Source organism: Phyllostomus hastatus, unplaced genomic scaffold (assembly GCF_019186645.2).
Source record: "Phyllostomus hastatus isolate PE091 unplaced genomic scaffold, TTU_PhHast_1.1 phas_scaffold_93, whole genome shotgun sequence".
Classification (NCBI taxonomy): domain Eukaryota; kingdom Metazoa; phylum Chordata; class Mammalia; order Chiroptera; family Phyllostomidae; genus Phyllostomus; species Phyllostomus hastatus.
In genome coordinates this window covers 37138783-37160057 of record NW_025334042.1, presented here as the reverse complement: position 1 = coordinate 37160057, position 21275 = coordinate 37138783, and the positions used below count along the sequence as shown (strand labels likewise).

The following is a 21275-nucleotide window of genomic DNA, read 5'->3' as shown; positions in this document are numbered from 1 at the left end:
AAGAAAGGGTTTTATGAGTAATTTTACAGGAATGGCCTATGTGTACCTACATGAAGATATGGATGGCAAAATATTCTCAAAACATCCTAAATTGGGGACACATAAAACTATGAAGTGGCTAAGTTAATGATGACACACAAGAGTATTTCACAACTCAAAACTTGACCACTATTAATTAATTAGAGGAAAGGTGACTGAAAGAACATGGAAGGCACTGTAGACTACCTGCATCTATATCAGGCATCTTCTCATGAGAGCCCCGAATTCCTTCAAAGTGGACTGTATCACTTCCACCAAGAGAAATCCTACATCTCTCTCTGGCTAAACATGCCTCTTCGTGCTAAGAGGTAACAAAGCAGTAGAGGCGTCCCAAGAGAAAGCAAGCCTTTGCTCACCCGGCAAATAAAATGAGAAGGTAATCATGAACCTTATCATAGCTGAGTGAAGCTAAAACATAAGACAGAGAAGTGTCAGTCACAGATCAGCCTCCCATGTGCCTTCAACAAATTTTACTATTTTAATATCTGTGCAGAGGCTGCTCCCAACACTAATACATAGGGTCTCCTTTCCAGGGGACATTCCAGGATGACATTTGTTGGCTGTCCAGACCAAGCTGAAAAGCTTGCTGCTCTCAGGGGTAGATGTCAAGGTCCTTGTCATCTGAAGAGGTCTCACAGAGCAGGTGTGGTTATTCCTACCTCTCCTCTGCTCTCAAGCATTTGGTACCTGTCTTACTGAAGCACTCACCAAGCTGTACAATTCATATTTATACAATTGTTTGTATTCCCACTAGATTATGAGAAAGCAGGTGTAATTCTTTTGGGGGCATCTCTAGAAGAATACTTGAAAAAGCTGATCAATGCCTCTTAAGTGATGAGCAATAGGGTGTTCTTTTGTTCACATTTATTTCTCTTAAGTTAAAAATGAAGATGAGCCCTGGCTGGTGTGGCTCAGTAGATTGAGCATGGACTTGAGAACTAAAGGGTCATCAGTTTGATTCCCAGTCAGAGCACATGCCTGGGTTGTGGGCCAGGTCCCCAGTAGGAGGTGCATGAGAGGCAACCACATGTTGATGTTTCTCTCCCTTTCTTTCTCCCCTCCTTCCCTTCTCTAAAAATAAAGAAATGAAATCTTTAAAAAAAAAGAGTAGAGATGAAAAGAGTAGAAGGAAATTAATTCAAACAACAAAAGTAGTATTTAACTTTTTTCACAATTATAATATTCTTATTGACTTTCTGCAGAAATCTAAACATTTTTTTTCAGATTGTGATAAACCCTTTCACAAGGTGGTGGGCTTTAAGAGGTCAAAGATAATTTTCTCTTCCCTAACATAATGCTTGATGATCTCATAGATTCTCAGTAAAAGCTTGTTGATTAATGATTATTCTCTTAAGGCCAGCTAAATATTGATGATTCTCTCATTTTTCCCCTGTCACTCATTATACCTTTCTTAAGAGAAGAAACTAATTTTAAAAGTTCAGTCCCTTTCTCCCTCAGTGAACAAGGGCTTGATCTAAGATGTACCAACACAGGGGATGGGTGGGGGGACCGCAGCGGCATTCACTGAGGCCCAGAGCCTGGGAGAAGAGACAACATAACAGAGAACTAAATTTTAAAAAGAGCTACCATTCTGTCAGCAGCCTCAGGCCTTCGGAGCCTAGAAGCCACAAATCAGCACTGGGTATCGACTCTCTAAAAGCTCAATCAAGGGAAATTTTAAGAGAAGAGCCATTTTAGAAATGAGATAATGGTGACTTGAAGGAAGGAGAAATAATTGGCAAAAAAAAAAATCTTTTCCCATTGCTCTCTGATTTGCAGCGTGACTTCAAGATGTGTGAGCAACTTCTCTGTGCCTTACTTTCCTTATCTATGAAGCTACTGGGGAGAAAAAAAAACATTAAACCCCATTAACTGTCAATAATTCTAATAGGATTAAGTTCAATATTTCTGTATTTTGTGACCCTGAGAGTCCCCAGTGGGTGATTAGCATACTGAAAATAATACTATAACATCCTCCTTGTGGAAATAAACCATCAATCATGCATATTTAGGATTGCTATCTCCCTCATTACCTATTCTGGGGTGCTGAAAATAAGTAACTTTTGTCATTTTGCGGACTCTGACAGGCTGATGCCTTGACACACTTCTGCTTCTAATCTTCCAGAACTCTCAAGCTGAAAACCACTTTCAAACAGGGATTTCCTGGGTACCACAAGCGCTGACATCAAAGCCTTCAGTTCAAGTGTCACATCTTCTCTCCCACTCCCCTGATGTCTCTGTCTGGCCTGCCGCACAGAACGAAATGCCCTCTTTATCTCAAAGAAGCGCAGACTGCTATGAGAAGGAGTCTGGAGAGGCAGGTTATTGGTTGCAATCGTTTGAAAGATTCTAATAATTGCAGCTAGGGATCCATCCTCTTGTGTCATGTAAGTTAGAAAATGGGTCAGACATAATGCATTTGGTTAAGTGTCTAAACTGAAAAGGTGCTATTTTATTTTAAATGGCGTAGTCTTTACAAAGGCTAAGGTTACTGGTGCAATGCTCTCTCATTTTAAAACGTATCAGGAACATGCCCTCTGAGGGTCAGGCTTTCATTTGCTGATGTTAATTCTCAGCTGCCTGCTCCTCGTCCTTCATTGTACCCTGTGTCTTAGCCGGGCACGCTCCTGATTCCCTGCTATATCCAGACGGTCCATGTAAATAGTGTTTATGTTAAGGAAATCATGTTCAGTGTGACTGGAGCACACAGAAACTGATGTTGTTGTCACTTTAGATTAAGCTCTTATTTTAGTAAAGGAGGCAATTGGAGCAGGCAGCTGAGTGGCCGAATGAAATATTCAGCTCATTTCATTTAGAGCTGCCCTGTTTCCATTGTTCATGCTGGCAAGGCTGGTTAACCCTGCTGGTGCCGGCACGGCAGCAGCCCCCATCCATACTCAGTCACACATCCACACTCAGGCTTCCTCCAGCTAACACTTTCCAAGTCATCCATCCACACACCTCGAAGCAATCAGGTGAACGCTGTAGGAACAGCCATCCCTGAATGCAACTCCTGTCCATTTGTATGTCCAAATGGATGCTTTAAAAAGGGGTTCTCTGCACATGTGCAAATTATGTCTAAATCTCCAGGTTCAAGCAGAAGATAGGTAAGCACAGAGATGCTTGCGACAGAGTGTTTCTGTGCTGGTAGGTAAAATGTGAAATGTAAAATGTATTTACAAAAGGAAGATTTTGGGCTTCATTCCTTGAAACATTGTTGAGTGCTGCCCTGTGACAAGTTATTTAAAACACAGGTAGGCACCACTACAACAAATATACTAGTTACACAAAATTTTGTTTGAAACTTACTATTTGGAAGGACTTGTGTACAGAGAATCTTAACAAAACTTTGCTATTACTTTCCTCAGCGTGCCAATGACTCGCTGTGTCCTGGCCACGTTTTGGAACTGGAGGCACCTGTGCAGAGACTGTCCTCTACCATTGCAACATCAAAGTCCATTTTAACCAGAAGTTCTTCTGACTTACGAGGCTTTCTCTTTCCCTCCATTCCTCTTGTCCTTCCCTGTCTTCCTCCTTCTTCCTTCCTTCTTTTTTCACCCCCCACTTTGACAAGTTAAACCAGAATAGGTAGTTCGGGTAAATGATAAAGTGAATATTATTTCCATATATCAAATCCCTGGTTAAGTGAAGGACTTTTAGCAGTTTTTCACCCATAAGAAAGCGCTTTGTAGAACAAATGATTTCATCACCTCAAGACCCTGAGAAGGTAGGAATTCTTCTTAGCTACAGCTTACAAATATTATCAATGTCCATATAAAGCACCAGTCATCACTGGAAGAAATAACTAAATATTATTATGGAAATGCATTCAATTCCAAACACATAATGAGTGACAATTATCTATGAGGCTCTATGCTAGGTTAACAATGACCTTTACCTTGAAAAGTACCTAAATATTTGATAAGTACTAATTCTTTGGATCCAGGTTTTGTGGAAAACCAAAGCTTATGTAATATTAGAATAAGAACACAAATTAAAACTTTTAATTTAACATGAAAGTAAATATTTACTTACAGTGAAAAAATCCAATAAATTACTATTTTAAAATTCTGAGACACATCACAAACATCATAAAATCTGGGAAAAAGCATATTGTCCATCTTAATTAGCTCTCTGACCACACCTCTGTGTAGGTATCAGGTATCTGGAGAATATGTCCATAGGACATTATGGCCTTTGTCCCCACCTGCGTGTCATAGTGCTCTAGTGAATTGGCAAAGAGCAACACCATCGATAGATCACTAAACATACAAGTACTTGCAAACAACACAATATCCCACTTAATTTAAAATCACTATATCCCCAGTTTGACTCCCCCTTTGTTAGAATATCCCCTACACACACCAAAACAAACCCATAGCTTCTCCAAAGCCAGTGCAAAACAGAAAAGGAATGAGGAAGGGTTAAGGTAGAGGCAGTGGTCATAAATGATAGCAATTAAAATTTTTTTAAATTAGCTTACTTTGCAAATTTTACAAAGTATGTGATCAATTGAATACACTACCTACAGCTTCTCCCCAAACCTGGGAAAAAGAGAAGGACCCTAAAGCTTACTTTTGCCTCAGATGAAATGATTTATTCCTTTTCTAGTTGAACTATTTTTTAAAAATTCAGATATTTGTCAATAATTGTGCTTATCAGTACCTATTAAAATAATTATTTTAAGACACAGTGATTCCAACTGGTAATTCACAATAATTGGAGAATTCAGTGAAAAATAAAAAAGAATGATGTTTGGAGCAAACTTTGATCTTGAAATTAGAAAGCTGTTAGTACGAATTTTCTAAAAAAAGAAAAAACAGCCTTCCATATGTAAAGTATAAACAAAAGGTGAAATTAAACATTTTTTTAAAAAATTGCCATACATTTTAGCATCTAAAAAAACCACGAAGATAATGGTTGAGAAGAGTCTGAATTAGCCAGTGGCAGAAAAACCACAGAAACGTGCATTTGGAACCTTGCTTTCCAAAGAGCCCATGGAAATAAATGAGGGAAGAAAGTAATTTCAAAATTATTTTTGATGGAATTTTCTCCTTGATGTCTCTCAGACACAAATTACAATCTAATAGCACATTATCTCTAAAAATTACTATCTCTAAAAAATAGCTATGTTTGTTGCATACATAGGTATAGCATATTTGTCAACTAAACAAAATATTAAGTCAAATACTCTACATACCAGTAATGTAAGAAATTTTTTATGTTTTTAAAATAAGGTTTTATATTGAGTTTATTCATTTGAATTACATTTGATCAGGCGTTAGAAAGACACCAATTCTTTTTTTTTTAATTTTTAAAAAATTTTAAAGTGTTATTTCTTTTTTAATATATTTTTTAAAGATTTTATTTATTTATTTTTAGAGAGGGAAGGAAGGGAGAAAGAGAGAGAGAGAGAGAGACATCAGTGTGCAGTTGCTGGGGGCCGTGGCCTGCAACCCAGAAATGTGCCCTGACTGGGAATTGAACCTGCGATGCTTTGGTTTGCAGCCTGTGCTCAATCCACTGAGCTACACCAGCCAGGACTAGAAAGACACCACTTCTTTGTGCCATACTGACTAAAATGTTTCCATCCAACTGTCATCTCTTAGGAAATCCAGCCATGACTCAAAAGCATGCTGGGACTTCTGTTATACACACTTGCTTTGTGTGAATACATGTTTACAATTTTATATTAAAGATGAAATAAGCATTAAAAAAAGAAACTCAACCCATAATTCAGCATACTCATGAAAGTAGCTGAATTTATCCAAGTTTTAATAGACTTCCCAAAACCACTCAGTAAGAGTTCAAAGGAAAAATTGGTCTAGGATTTAGGAATCAAATTCCAGTTGAAACTTTTGACACATATGGTGCAGCCTCCAAAGCGGGTGACATGACCTGTTTATTAGCTTTTTAAATTTCCATATCTTTCCATTTCGTTTATTGTCCTTGTTTCTCCTTCTCATCTTTCTGGAAACCATAGGAACTGGGTGGCCTTGAAAATGAAATGTGAATTATAAAATATATTTTATAAGTTTGAGAGGGAAGGTTAAGGAAGAATTAAGACATTTTGAAATGTTGCTGAGCAACAGCAAAGCTATAACCGAAGCGCAAACCTCCCAGAGTTTGTAGAAACAGATGTTAATGAACAGAACCAATTATAGCCAACTCAAAGTCAACAACAGGGAATATTCAAAGTCATTCCAATACGTACCCCAACAGACCAAATTTGGACCTGCCAAGTCTAGTTTCCTGTTTCACTTCTCTGGTCTGTTAACCTAAATAGACAAAATGCTTCATTGCAATAGTGTTATTACCCCAGATATATCCCAAAATACCATTGGCAATGGAAAATAAAGCAACCCCTGCCCCCCACACATACAACATACACATGCACGTGCATTTTGGTGTTTTACAAGTTGTAGATTACCATGGGTTAAAATAAAGTATACAAGAGAACTGAAACTTATTATCAGATAAAACACTTAACAAAGCCTAATGAAAAAAAATGACTTTTAAATGTCATTGTCTAAAACAGAGGTTGGCATGGTATGGCCTGTGATCCAGATCCAGCTCACCGCTTGTGAAACAGGAATGGCTTAATGAATTAACATTTACAATCAGTTTGATGACACAGAACATTAACTTTGAACTACAACTAAGTGAAATGTTTCACCCCCAAAAGAATTCAATTTTTCTAATTATTAGACTTCTATTATGACAAATGACAAATTTACTCTATTATTATTACATTTTGAACTATGTCAATAAAAATTTTGTGGAAAAAATTTTCCCTCTTAAAGTAATTTACACAAAGCCTCAATTTTATCTCCTAGCCTACAAAGCCTGAATATTTATATCTGGTCTTTATCAGAAAAAAAAATTGCTAATACTTGTGCTAAAACCATCTAATCTAAAAAATTGTCTTAGCTCCACCTATTTCTAGCTTTTATAATATATGTGTATATGCACACATTTGGAGTATATGATATAACTACTTACATAAAAGATTTACAACTATCTTCTAATGCTTCCTAAATCACTACCAGGAGAGTAATAAAATGGAAAGGAGGTACTGATTTTGCCCAATAATTTAGTTTGAAAATTATAATGCCCAATGCTAGTGGGAGTAGACAAGAAAACTCATTTATATATTAATTATAGCAGTGTTTAATGGTATCATCTACCTGGAAAGCAATTTAGTTACAGATAACAAAATCCATTAAAATACTTATACACTGTGATACAGTAAGTCCACTTTTGTAAACTCAAAAATATGAAACATATACACAAAGATGTTCAATAAACTGTTAGTTACAATAGTGACCTGCTCCAACCACTTTTTTTTCTGTTAACAGCCCTACCATTCACCAAGCTATAGGAGCAAGAAATCTTGGAACTACCCTTTCCCTCACAACAGCACAGCCAATAATTCCTCCCCCCTAGTCTTCCACGTTTTTTTTCCGCTCTACAGTTACTACCTTGGTTTAAGAACTTGTCATTTCTCTTCTGGATTGTTGCAATATCATCTTGGGGATGGATCTGCAAAGTGAGGCCTAAGCTTATGCAATTTGGGGGTCCTTTTAAAGAAAAAAAGAGGTAAAATTGCAAATAGGAAATTTGTCACCAGTGCCAACATTGAGAGAAGCATAACAGAGGGATAGTAGTATAGAAAGCAAAAGTACTCACAGCTGATTGCAGCTAACTACTTACACTTCTTTCAAATTTTATGAAAGCAAATGACCATGAGAACACATTTTAGAGTCCCTATCAAATACTGCTAGAGGCCAATGGAAGCCAAGCATCATTTATTTAACCTTTATTACAGCTTCTTGGCACATATATATTAGAGATAGATAGCCAGATATCTATCTATCTATCTATTATCTACCTGGCTCCTTACCAAAAAAAACCCTTAGTTCCTAAAGTCTGTCATTTCTAAGCCATCCAGCCAATTATATTGCTCAAGATTAATTTTTCTAAAATAAAATTCTAAACATATTCCTTCCCTACTTATAAACTTTCTTGCCAATAGGATAATTGGCACTAATCCTTCCATGATACCACCTCCACCTACTACTCCAACCTCATTTTCTGTCCTCACAGACACGCTACATTATTTACAGTTCCCGTGTGATGCTATTTCAGTCCTCTCATACCTCAGCAGATGTTCTCTCCTCAAACTAAAATGTATTTTCTTCTCTTTTCTGGCTAACAGATTTCTTCACATGTTTCTATCTCAACTTACCTAATAAAGCTTCCCCAGACCTAACAAGAGTTGACAGCAAGCTCTTTGGCTCACAGTCCTCCATACTGCACTTACCACCTATTATAGGGACTCACTCACTGTCTATCTCCCCTGATCATTTAAAAGTTCCTTCAGAGCAGAAACCTTGTCCTAGCCCTCCTTATTTCCCAAGTGTCTGCATTAAGTAAGTGCTCAGAAATCCTCAACTGAACAAATGAATAAAAAAGGAGGAGAGGAAAATATACCAAAAGGTTACTTTTACTGTTTTTACTTATTGGTATTGTTAGTAACTTTTTACTCTTGTTTAAAAATATTTTTTGTTATGTGGCTATATTTGTTTATAATGGGAAATCTAATTTACAATGAAATATTTCTCTGAGGCTCACTCTGCTTTTCATTAGATCTGCTATCTAATTCTCAAAACTCTGCACACCTGTGCTAGGCTTATTTACATTGCCAACAGTCTACTTTACTTGATACCATGTTTAGATCCCTGTACACAATTAGGTAAATAAATATCATTAGTGCAGCTTCATTAAAGTGTATTTTTCTTAAATATTTCTCAGTATATATATTTCTTGGTAAGTGAGCATCTATTAGAATTTTGGCAAAAAACAATCTTGTAATGGACTTATTTCTGTAGGTATACATTTCAGGCACTAACTGAAAAAAAATAATTTCTTTGCCATCTGGAATAAAACAGATGAATACCATAAGATTCAAATTATGTTCATGTGCACAAATCCACTTTTCTGAATCACTCATAATTCCTGTATCCCACTAGGATGCAATAAAAATTGTTTTAAAAGGGAAAATACCCAAAATAATCTGATAATTCTCCTAAACACAATCCTCATCAAAGTTGAATATATATTATTCTTTTTTAGTAGAGCTATCATTATCATTATCCAGTAAATGCTTGCAGGAACTTTATGGCAGAGAATTTCTCCTTTTTCTTTTGCATGATTTAAAAATGTTGTTTTATGACACACTGTTTAAATACACAATACGTGAAGCAGACCACATACATATGGCATATGCAGATATGAATACAAGTCAACAGCACCAAAAATGCAAGCCACAGAACATAGAAATAACACCACCAAACTCAAGTTGACACCATTTTAGTAGTTTCAGACCTGCATGATTCCTGGCATAATCTGTACCACTAGTTCTAGCGGATGGGATAACAGTGCATGATGGTATTAGATTGGAGCTCTCCCCAAACAGGTTTCTATTTCTCTTTTTTATCAGGAGAGTTATTCTGAGTTTATGCAATGGCACAATCTATGACTAAGTCAGAGTTCCTTCCCTAAGTTGACCCATGCCTCACCCAGCCTGGCTTGGCTGTTTAAAGGAAACACAGCATTCCTCTCATTGCATTCAAAAGTTGCCTGAGATGAAGTGAGTGGAGCAGAAAGAACATGAGCCCTTAAGAGTCACCCAGTTATGCTGCAGAATCCCCGAAATGGCATTTCAAGGTCTGTGTGACAATGAAGCTAGTGAGCCTCTTTCAACCCTGGTGTTGAAAGAGGCTCACATTTGAAATGTATCCCCCCAAAATTCATATTTTGAAGTGTTAACACCCAATGTCTCTGAATGGATATTTGAAAATAGGGTCATTGCATAGATAATTAGCTAAGAAGAGATCATCGGCGTGAGACCTAATCCAATATGGCATCCTTCTCAAAAAAAAAAAAAGAAAGAAATTTAGAGATAGAGACAGACACTCACAGAAGAAAGATGATGTAAAGACTCAGAGAAAATGCCACCCACAAGCCAAGGAGAAGGGCAGGGATGGATTCTCACAGCCCTCAGAAGGAACCAACACTTTGACACCTTGATTTCAGATGTCTATTCTCCTGCAAGAACTGCAAGACGATAAATTTCTGTTGTTTAAGAAACCCTGTTTATGGTATTTTTGTTATGGTGGTTCCAGCAAAGACATCTGGTTTCCTCATACATCAAATTCTTAACATAAAAGATTCAGGACTCTCATAAAGATTAAAAATCACATGGTAGGTACTCAAAAGAAGACAGGTAATATGTTTTTAACCATATATGAATATGACATTTGCAATATTTTATTTCATTTCCTTGATTTGTGCTTCTTCATTCAGCCCAGGAACAGGTATAGCATCCCTCAAAAGTGTGGTACCCCATACATTATCTAGAAGTTAGCAATCTCACAATGTTGCCACATGGTTAAAGGGAGAATCTAAATATGGTATAGAATGTAAATATAATTTATATTATCTACAGAAGAATAAATTTACACTTCTTGCACAGCCAATGTCTAAACAAAGACATACCTGCCACATGTGGGGAGGCTTGTCCGGGACTTCTAAGGATCCTCTTGAAATACGTTTCTACACTGTGGGCTGATTAAAAAGCCTGGAAGACAATTAAGAGCTAAGTCATTTAGAGGCAGATTCATGGCATGTGGAGTCAAGGCCAACTCTTCTAAAAATTTAGTTATTTGGGGAAATACCAGTAGATGGTGATAAGCTGAACACAATAGAATACGGCACATCTACATACAGTACTACAGAATCTTTAAATTCTACCTAGACAGGTAAGGAGCCAAGAATAGAAAAAAAATAGAATGAATTTTTTTTTAAGGTCTCTTTTTTTGCTTAATTGTCTTTATTTTTATTGCATATACTGGGGCAATATTGGCTAATAAAAATGACACGGTTTCAGGTGTACAGTTTTATAATACGTTATCTGTATATTGTATTGTGTGCTCATCACCCAAAGTCCAGTCTCCTTTCATCACCATTTATCCCCCTTTTACCTTCTTTTACCTCCCCCAATCCCCCTTTCCTCTGGTACTCACCACACTGCTCTCTGTGTCTATGAGGGGTTTTTGTTTTGTTTCGTTTTGTTTCGTTTTGTTTTTGCTTTATCCCTTGACTTTTTTCACCCAGGCCCCCAAACCCTATCCCCTCTGACAGCTGATAGTCTGTTCTCAGTGTCTACAAGTCTGTCTCTATTTTGTTTGTTAGTTTATTTTGTTCATTAGATTCCACATATAAGTGAAATCATGTGGTACTTGTGTTTCTCTGACTGGCTTATTTCACTTAACATAATATTCTCCAGGTCCGTCCATGCTGTTGCCAAGAGTAAGATTTTCTTCTTTTTTTATGGTGAGTAATTTTCCATTGTACAAATGTACCAGTTTTTTTATTCACTCATCTACTGATGGGTACTTTGGCTGCTCACAAATCTTGGCTATTGTAAATCATGCTGCAACAAACATAGGGATGCATGTATTCTTCTGAATTAGTGTTTTCAGTTTTTTCAGATATATTCCCAGAGGTGGAATCACTGGGTCATAAGGCAGTTCCATTTTTTAATTTTTTGAGGTAACACCATGTTGCTTTTGAAATCAATGTTCCAAATTACACAACACATAGAAAAGAAGATGCATAGTAGGAAATTCAAGGTTCCTAGAAATTTGGAATTATAAAAAATATTAAATCCATTTCTAGTGAGAGAAGAAAACTAAATCTGGGTGAGGGCATAGATTGCCAAGGGGTGCTACTCTCGACAGCATGTTCAAGGTAACATTTAAGCAGGACCAGGGCGATCAGGCAGAGCCAGAGGGAGGAGCTTTCCTGGCAGACAGAATGGCAAGGACAGCAGTGCTCCCATACCAAGGTTTCACTACCCATGGTCTCAGTTACCTGTAGCCAAAAAATATTTAATAAAAATTTTCAGAAATAATTCATTAGTTTTAAATTGCATGCTGTCCTGAGTACCTCACTTTATCTCATCATGCAGGCACTGTATCATCTCACATCATAAGAAGGATAAGTACAGTACAATAAGATGTTTTGAGAGAGAGCTAGCATAGTCACATAACTTTTGGTACAGTATAGTGTTAGAATTATTCTTTGTCAGTTTTTGTTATTAATCTCTTACTGTGCTTAATAAATAAAAAAAAAACTTTATACACGGGAAAACATAGTATGTACAGAGTTTGGCTTCAGGCTTCCCCTGGGGGGTTGGAATGTACCCCTGTGGATAAGGGGGAACTGCTGCATCAAGGCTCTGCGGGGAGAGCTTGGCAAGCATGTCCATGAACAGTAAGGGGCTCCTGTGGCTGCATGCACCATGCATGATGTGTGTGAGGGAAAAGTAGGAAATGAATGCAGTTGGAAAGGGCCACAGGAAGGCTTTGGACTTTAATCTAAAATCTAATAGAGGGTTCTATTCTAACTAAGCATTTTTGTTTGAGATCATTGTAGATTCACATGCAGTTATGAGATATTAATACAGAGAGGTCCTGTGTATCTTTATCCACTTTCCCCAAGATGTAATATCTTGCAAAGCTATAGTACCAGACCAAAACCAGGACAATGACATTGATAGGGTCAAGACACAGAACATTTCCATCACCATAAGAATCCCTCATGTTGCCTTTTTATAGCCATGCCCAATTCTCTCTTACCCCACCTCCTCTTTATTGGGGGACTGAGTGAAAAAGGTGAAGGGATAAAGAAGTACAAATTGGTAGTTACAAAACAGTCAAGGGGATCTAATGTACAGCATAGGGAATACAGTCCAATAATACTGTGCTAACTAGGTATGGTGCCAAGCAGGTACTTGGAAATATTCAGTGGACATTTTGTAAAGTATATAATTGTCTAACTACCATGGTGTGTACCCAAAACTAACACAAAATAATATTGAATGTAAACTGAAATTGAACAAGAAAATTTAAGAAAACCTGGAAACCATTAATCCATTCACAATTTCTATAATTATCATTTCAAGATTATATAAATGAAATAATACATTCAGCCTAAGTATCTGGATATTCCTCCAGGTTGGTGAGTGTATCAAGAGTTCACTCATTTTTATTGCTGAGTCATGTTTTAGGGTATGCATCATTTAACCAGTCACTCACTGATGGACACTTTGAGATTTCCAGTTTCAGGTTATGATGAACAAAACTGTTACAGACATTCATACACAGGTTTTTGTGTGAAAGTGTAAGTTTTCCTTTCTCTGGGATTAATGCCCAGGAGTGCAATTTCTGGGTTGTGTGGTGGTAGTATGTTACGTTTTCTTTAAAAACCTGCCAAACTGTTTTGCAGAATGGCTGTACCATTTTACATCTGCCCCTCCCCAGCAATGCTTAAGTGAGCCAGTTTCTGCGTATCCTTACCAGAGTTTGGTGGTATCACTATGTCTTATTTTAGCCATTCTGCTGTTCCATAGTGATGATGAATGGATGTCAAATTTCTTCTCATGTACTTATTTCACATCTATAGTATCCTCTCCAAGGATATATCCCTTCATGCCTTTCGTCTATTTTCTAATTGGATTTATTGTTTCACTATAGAGTTTTGGAAGTTTATATTCTTTTTTTTTCTTGGTTCAGTTTTCTCACTTTTATTTTTATTTTTTAAATTATTTTATTGTTGTTCAAGTACAGGTATCTGCATTTACTCCCCGCCACTCATCCCCACCGGAGCCATCCCCACCTCCCTCCCCTAATTCCACTCCTTCTTGGTTTTGTCCCTGAGTCGTTTACAGTTGTTCCTGAAATCCTTTCCCTGCTCTCTCCCTGTCATCCCTGCCCACCCTCCCCTCTGGTTACTGTCAGATTATTCTTAATTTCAGTGTCTCTGGTTATATTTTGTTTGCTTGTTTGTTTTGTTGATTAGGTTCCATTTAAAGAAAGTTTATATTTAATACTAGCCTGCTGTCAAATGCATGGTTTGCAAATATTTACTCCCAGTCTGTGGCTTGTCTTCTCATCCTCCTAAAAACTGTTTAATTTTTGAAGTTTTTACTTTGATAAAGTTTTCAATTTTGATAAAGTCCAATTAATCATTTTTTCCTTTCATGGATAATGCTTTTGGTACAAGGTTAAAAATGTTTTGCCTAGCCCAAGATCTTAAAGATTTCCTATTTTTTTTTCATAAAAGTTTTATAGCTTTGAGTTTTACAGTTAGGTTCATGACATATTTTGAGTTAATTTTTGTATAAGAAGTAAAACTGAAGTCAAGCCTGGTTTTTTTGCTGATGGATGTCTAATTGCTCCAATATCATGTGTTGAAAAGGCCACGTTTCCTCCTTTGAATTCGTTTTGCATCTTTAACAAAAATCAGTCAAGTACATGGTCAACTTGGGGTTCTTTGTTCTATTCCATTGACACGTGTTTCTATGCCTCTGCCTATGTCACACAGTCTTGATGAGTGTAGCTGTACAATAAATCTTGAAGTTGGGTAGATTAATTTCTCCCACTTTATTCCCCTGCTTTCTTGTATACGTTTCGAATAATGTTGCCTGTATGTACAAAAAAAAGTCTTGCTGGAATTTCGATAGCAAATGTACTAAAGGTGTATATCAGTTTGGGGAGAAGTGAAATCTTTGCTATGCTGAGTCTGTCTTCCAGTCCATGAAAATGACATATTTATTTATTTAGATCTTCATCAGTATTATGTGGCTTTCATCATACAAGTCATATATACATTTTATTAAATTTATACCTAAGTCTTTGAATTTTTGAGTGACTATAAATGGTACTACATTTTCAATTTTAGTGTCCAGTTTTTTATTGCTATTATACATGAATATAATTAATTTTTGCATGTTTAACTTATATCCTACTACTTTGCTGAATTCACTTATTAGTTTGGCAAAAAAAAATTTAAGTTCCTTGGGATTTTCTATATAAGTAATCATGTCACCTGTGAATAGGAAAAGTTTGATTGCTTCCTTTCTTATCATTCCATTGTTAACTAATTTTTCTTATCTTTGCACTGGCTAGACTACATTGAGTAACAGTGTTGAGGGCAGACATTCTTGACCTTGTTCCTGATCTGAGAGGAAAGAATTCAGTCTTACATCATTAAAATTAATATTAGTTGTAGTTTTTATGTGTTTTTTTATAGATGATCTATGTCAAGTTGAGGAAGTTCTCTGTTCCTATTTTTCTAAGGGTTTTTGTCATAAATGGGTGTTGAATTTTGTCATTTTTTTCTGCATGAATGAGTAGGATCGTGTGCTGTTTCTTTTGTAGCCTGTTAACATGGGGATTCATAGTGATAGGATTTTTCTGAGTTGAACCCTGGAATAACCCCCGATTGGTTCTGGTGTATAATTTTTTATATATATATATTGTAATTCTATTTGCTAATATTTTGCTAAGGACTTTTATGTCTGTATTCATGAAGGATATTAGTCTTCAGTTTTCTTTTGTTTTGTTGGGGTTTTTTTGTACTGTCTTTGGTTGTGGTATCTAGGTAATAGTACTTTCATAAAACAAATAGTTTTCCAGATTAGGTTGTATAGAAGTGGCATTACATCTTTAAATGTTTGTTAGAATTCTCTAGTGAAACCACCTGGGACTGGGTATTTATTTTCCAGAAGTTTTTTAATTACAGATTCAATTTCTATAACAGTCATAAGGCTATTCAAATTACCTATTTAATATTGAGTGAGTTGTGGTACTTTGTGTTTTTTGAGGAGTTGATCCAGCTCATCTAAACTGTCAAATGTATGTGTGTGCAGTTGTTTAGAGCATCCCCATAATACCCTTTTGATGTCTGCAGGGTCTGCTGTGATAACACTTTCTCATTCCTGATATTAGTAATTTGTGTCTTTTCTTTTTTCTTTGTCATCTTGCTAAAAATTTGTCAATTTTATCAATCTTTTCAAATAAGTAAATTTTAAAAATTGATTGTTTTTCTTTTTTCAATGTTATTGGCTTATGTCCTTATTATTATTTCCTTCCTCTGCTTCCTTTGAGTATATTCAGCTCTATTTTCTCTGGGTTCTTCTTGAAATGGGAGCTTAGACGATTGATTTGAGACTTGTTTTAATGTATCCCTTTAATGCTATAAACTTCCCTTTAAGCACTTCTTTATCTGTGATCCTCAAACTTGGATGTTGTATTTTTATTTTCACTCAGTGCAGTGCATTTTTATATCCCTTGAGGCTTCCTTTTGACCCATGGATTATTTATAGTGCATGCTGCTTAGTTTCTAAGTGTTCAGACATTTTTCCATTATCTTTCTGTTATTGATTTCTAATTTGATTCCACGGTGATCAAAGAATATATTCCATATGGCTTTAACTCTTCTATGTTTGTTGAGATGTGCTTTCTGGTCCCGCATAGAGTCTGTCTTAGCACAAGTTCCATGCCACATGAAGGAATGTATGTCCTGCTGCTATTAAATGAAGTGTCAATTAGAGTGTGTTGCTTACGGATGTTGTTGAATTTTCTATATCCTTGCAGAGTTTGCATCTAGTTTTCTATCGATTGATGAATAGGGGTGTTGAAACTTTCAGCTATATTTGTGAACTTGTTTATTTCTCTTTTTAAATCTGTCATTTTTTTCTCATGTACTTTGCAGTTCAGTAATTTAGTGCATAAATACTTAGAATCTCCGTTCTTTGTGATGAAGCCATTCTTTGACCATATATAATATCCTGTTCTGTCACTGTGATTTTCTTTACTCCAAAATCTAATGTATCTGATATTAATATAGCAATTCCTTCCTTCTTTTTATTAATGTTTGGACAATACATCTTTACCTATCTTTTTACTGTCAATATATCTGTATCATTATAATTAAAGAGAATTTCTTATGGATAGAATATACTTGGATCCTATTTTTTAATACAATCTGACAATGTCTTTTAATTATTGTATTTAGACCACTTACATTTAATGTAATTAGTGATATTTTAGGGCTTAATTCTGCAATTTTTTGTGTCTTCTATTTTTCATTTCTGTTTTCTGTTTCCTAACTACATGTAATAGTTTTTTGTAATTCAGTCTTGGTTTATTACAGTGTTTTTGAGTGACTCTTTGAATAGCTTTTTTAGTGATTGCTTTGGGTAAGACATTATTTATACACAGATTATCATGGTCTGATGGTGTTTTCAGTTTACCAGTTTGAGTGAAGTTGTCATGAACCATGCCCTATCGAATATTTCTGCAAATTGATGAGATGAGTAAACCAAAAATGTAAACATCTGAATAAATGTAGCTATGTAAGATATTCTTTCTGCTTTCCCCCAACCCTCCTGTTTTCCCCTAGCTAGAGCATACAGTTATATCTCCACTAAAAAGATAACTGAGATAAGTGAGGCAGGAAAAAACTCCAACTAACTGAAACATCAAGATTTCTGTCATTTGATGTACACTATTTTGGATAGACAATTTTAAAGATAATGTCTAAGAAAATGTCTTTTCTTTTTTTAAAAAAAGATTTTATTTATTTATTTTTAGAGAGGGGAGGGAGGGAGAAAAAGAGAGAGAGAGAGAAACATCAATGTGCGGTTGCTGGGGGCCATGGCCTGCAACCCAGGCATGTACCCTGACTGGGAACCGAACCTGCGATGCTTTGGTTCACAGCCCATGCTCAATCCACTGAGCTATGCCAGCCAGGGCAGAAAATGTCTTTTCTAATGCATTAAATAGAAATCTTTAAAGTCTTCGAAGTCTGGACAAAATGTTCCCTTTATTTTATTTATCAAGGATATGTACTATCGACAATTCATAATCTGTTAAAATTAAGAACAGGCTCAACAATGACCTAGGCTATTGTTCACTCTTTAGGAAAATACATTTTAGAGAGATGAGGTTAACTTATACAAGGTCCCTGGCAAGTAAGTAACGGAGGTGAGCCTAGAACCAAGGTCTGATGTTACTGAACTGTACAATGAGGGATAAAAAAAATAATAATTTTTCATCTAAAGTGACAATAAATCTGCATGAGAATGCAGAGTTTCATTTCCTTAAGGAAGGCAAAATAAGAACATGGCAGATGGAATATCATCACTCATCCACACTGGAATCTAACCAGAACACCAGGGTTTAAACTTACCCACTTGCCAAAAGTGTCAATTGATAACAAATAAATGGCCCAATCATCGATATTATTGCAGACACTGGCCCACAAGAGGTTCCAAAAATGAAATTTTGAGAGTTAGCATGTTCTTCTACATTGGTGTCTGTGAGTTTTCCCATCTCTCCAGGTTACTGCAGACTGGGAAATTTGAAGGACACTGGCTTGTTTTCCACATTATGAAATTTTTACTCACTTTAGATGTAAAAAAAACGTGAGTGTGTGCAATAGGAACTGTCCTGAATTCCCAAAATTTATTTTATACTCCCTGATTCCTTTTATAAAAGATCAAACCTCTAGCTTGTTGCCCTGAGTGACAGACATCTCTTTTTAGTTATGCATCTTCTATGATCCAAACTGCACGAAAATTCTTGCTCTATATCTCCCATTTTATATTCACAGTCAGATACTATAATTAAATAATAGGGTTTCATTTACTTGGGCTCAAAGCCATTATTTTTTTTCTTATTTTTACTCATATCTTTTGTCTGAAATGTATCCCAGTATTATTATTATCCTTGAGCACACAAATATGCAGATTTATGAAACTATAATGAGGTCTCCTTATCCTTTTTAGCATAGATTTTGCTTTGACTATATGTCTAAATCACCTCTACTTGGATGCTTTCTACATTTAAACAAATATCTGATCTTTCTGAAAAAAAAATCATCTTTTAACAGCTAACCTCCTGACCAAGTACATATACTATGTTTACTCCAGGAAAAAAAAACTCGGTTTATGAGCTAACTTGGGTTTCCTGACCTGATGCCAGCAGAAAGTAAATGTGCTAGCACTCTGCACCAAGGTGAGAATTCAAATGCCCTTACATTGCAGCTCAGTGGGCCGCCCAAAGACAGAACACCATTCAACATCATGTGTAGAGAGAACCATCTACCTCCCTCTCAACCAGTGACGCTACATGTGGTGAGGGGCAGGGCAGAAAGGAGGGAAGGTGCTAAACCTTCCAACAGGGACTATCTGACTCAGAAAGGAAACACTAAGTGGTACAGCTGTCACTGTGTCCAACTCTTTAACCAGACAGAACTTCCACACTCCTGAACTTCCTCTTTTTTACAAGAGGAGAAGATTGCAGAATTTGTATTTGCATGTCCTGTGTTGTGTTCTCACCACATGCCTATGAAACTCTCCCATCAACAGAGCATATACCCTGGCCTTTTCCTCTCTCTCAGGATCTCTACTCCAAATCCCCAGCACACTGAAAGCAGCGATCTCAGAGGCATGAGTACAGCTGATGCAAACTATATTTCTTTGTTTGCTTCCTGAAATGGGATGGGAAAGGAAAAGAAGTGTAAAAGCCCCAATGTGGCAGCTAAAACCAAAACAGCTAATGTATGCTCATGAAATTGTTCACCAGTTTGCTGTGCAAATGCCCATTGCTAATTTAGAAAAGACTTTGTGATTTATCTTATTAAAAAGTAAATTAGATATAACTTATACTGATGTTTATGGACCGAAGTTGAAATTATACGTTATCAGTTAAAAATTAGTAGGTGAGTAGACCAAATACCTTCATTATACGCCATGAGCTGTGAATGGGATGATAGACTATAAATCTATTTTTCATTGTTTATAGTCACCAACACAAAAAGTATCATCCCCTTTCCAGACACAGTACCATCATAGGTTAAATGTAAACTAAGATAACTGACATCTAGTTTGGATAAGATAGCATATAATATTTTAATGCTTTTTATAACACAAAGCCAGTACTCCTGATTGGGAGCAAAAATCATAGGGAAACACCAAATTCTATATTCCAAAAATAAAAAGTGATCCCAAATTAACCCCTCAGCTGACACATTAAAGACTGAATGGATAAAGACTGTAAGAACTACATACCAGTCAGTGGGTTTCATCCTACAGCTCTTAGCCTGAGCTGAAAGTGCAGAGTAAAACAGTATTCAGGCCACCTCTTCAAATAGAATGAAATTCCTGGTCCTCATATTAGTGTCATGGAAAGTTCAACCTACCTCTGAGTACTAAGTCAAATTAAATATATTGTTGGGCACTGTCTGCAAAGTACTTTGTTAGATGATATGGAAAAAACAAAGTCATTAAAACTTATTAATAAAGAAGCTGTGATCTAACTACTTCAAAGTTGGAAAAGTCATTAGCTGAGAAAGAAGTAAAATGAGGAATGCATTCCAGAACATTAGGAAAGGGGCTGTTGCCACAGAACATATGTTTGTGTGTTCATCTATAAAAAATTACGTACCACCTAAAACACAATAATGTCAAAAATAACAGAAAACTCATCGTAGACATCTGGGATGCTTGGGTGGGTCCGAAGGTGAGGAAGGGGAAGAAGACCTGCAGTTGCGGTGAACCAGTGGGTGGTCTCCTGGAGGTACTGAGAGAGCGGGAAGAACCTGAAGAACAGGGCCTGCTGGCAGGCCCAAGCAAGAGCAGGCGGGCTCATTTCGGAAGGAGCCAGAGATAACAGGACCCATACACTTTCATCTCAGGAGCTCTAAGAATCAGGGCTTCAGCATCCACGGCTCACGCTGTCCTGTTGTTTTTTTCCCCTCAGGGTTGGCCAAGTCTTTCATCTGACAGAGTTTAGACTAGTGCATGTAAAATACTCACGAATCTCCACCTTACACCCTCCCCCTCCCCTAGGCAGTGGAGGGAGATTTCAGTGGCCAACCTACTTTTTCTTGACAAATGTCTCCCCACTGAAAAAATCTGAAATCTCTTTGAGTATAGTATCTTTAGAACCAAAAAGCTATGAAAGTATTTAAATGAAAAGATCTGAATAAGAAACATCGTGACTGAAACACAGCCCTAGGAAAGAAAATCCAGTCACTCAACCAGCAAGTAATAATTTCAGATAAGCATTTGCTTTCTGATTCAGTAAAAAAGATGAGATTATATGAGAAAGTAGAGGCACTGAGTATCTGAAGAGGACTGCTACTGATGATACGTAAACAAGGTCCATACAGTATACAGGTTACTTTTATTTTGAGCACAGGTATTCAACTAGTTTAATTAAAATACTACAATTACAGCAAAGTAGCTACTAGCATAAACTCTGGAGTTTATGCTGGGTTGAGTTTTTCTATCTGAATGATTTGGGGCAAGTTACTTAATC

General features: G+C 36.5%; 1 protein-coding gene across 2 annotated transcripts in view; it reads right to left on the bottom strand.

The window, feature by feature from the left end:
- SOX5 (SRY-box transcription factor 5) overlaps nucleotides 1-21275 on the bottom strand; it is a 930694-nt gene that overhangs the window by 776118 nt on the left and 133301 nt on the right. For both annotated transcript variants that reach the window (XM_045829753.1, XM_045829752.1), the window contains one exon: nucleotides 10600-10681. The gene's annotated coding sequence lies outside the window, so the exon portion shown is untranslated. The remainder of the gene's footprint in view (nucleotides 1-10599; nucleotides 10682-21275) is intronic.